The sequence below is a fragment of the Benincasa hispida genome, chromosome 8 (assembly GCF_009727055.1).
Source record: "Benincasa hispida cultivar B227 chromosome 8, ASM972705v1, whole genome shotgun sequence".
Classification (NCBI taxonomy): Eukaryota; Viridiplantae; Streptophyta; class Magnoliopsida; order Cucurbitales; family Cucurbitaceae; genus Benincasa; species Benincasa hispida.
Genome location: NC_052356.1, coordinates 30,075,990 through 30,076,663, shown reverse-complemented (window position 1 = coordinate 30,076,663; position 674 = coordinate 30,075,990). Strand labels below are relative to the sequence as shown.

General features: G+C 43.6%; 1 non-coding gene across 1 annotated transcript; it reads right to left on the bottom strand.

Annotated features, from left to right (window-relative positions):
* Positions 1-362: 362 nt before the first annotated feature.
* Positions 363-469, bottom strand: LOC120084350. The gene has a single exon (XR_005483709.1). It is a non-coding gene; the product is annotated as a small nucleolar RNA R71 (small nucleolar RNA).
* Between the last annotated feature and the right edge of the window lie 205 nt (positions 470-674).

The following is a 674-nucleotide window of genomic DNA, read 5'->3' as shown; positions in this document are numbered from 1 at the left end:
CATCCAGGACTATGCGTTGCCCAACCTTTATGATTTCTCACCAGGAATCATGAGGCTAGCCTTGGATGGATCGAGGTTCGAGATGAAGCCGATGATGCTATAGATGATTCAAACTATCGGACAGTTTAGCGGTAGGCGTGGTGAGGATCCGCACGCCCACCTTCGGAGTTTTATTGAAATCTGCAATACATTTGTGTTCCCAAACATCTCCGCCGAGGAGGTTAGACTAATGTTGTTCCCATTTTTGTTGTGTGACAAAGCATGGAAATGGGCTTATTCTCTCGAACCAGAGAAGATCACATCGTGGGAACAAGTAGTTGAAAAGTTCATGAAGAAGTACTTCCCCCCCGACAGAAAACGCAAGAAAGAGGAAGTTGATCACTAATTTTGAACAAGATATTGACGAATCAATCAGTGATGCCTGGGTGAGGTTTAAAAGACTGGTGCGAGATTGTCCGCACAATGGCTTACCCGATTGTCTCCAAATGAAAATTTTCTACCACGGTTTGAACCTTGCATCGCAGACGACTGCCAATACAGTGGCAGCTATAGGTCTGCTCGACAAGACATATGACAAGGCAAAAAATATACTTGATCGCATTTAAAAAAATCACGAAGACTGAAGAGAAAACGATCAACGACTGAGAATTAAAGATAGTGACGCAAGTAATGGG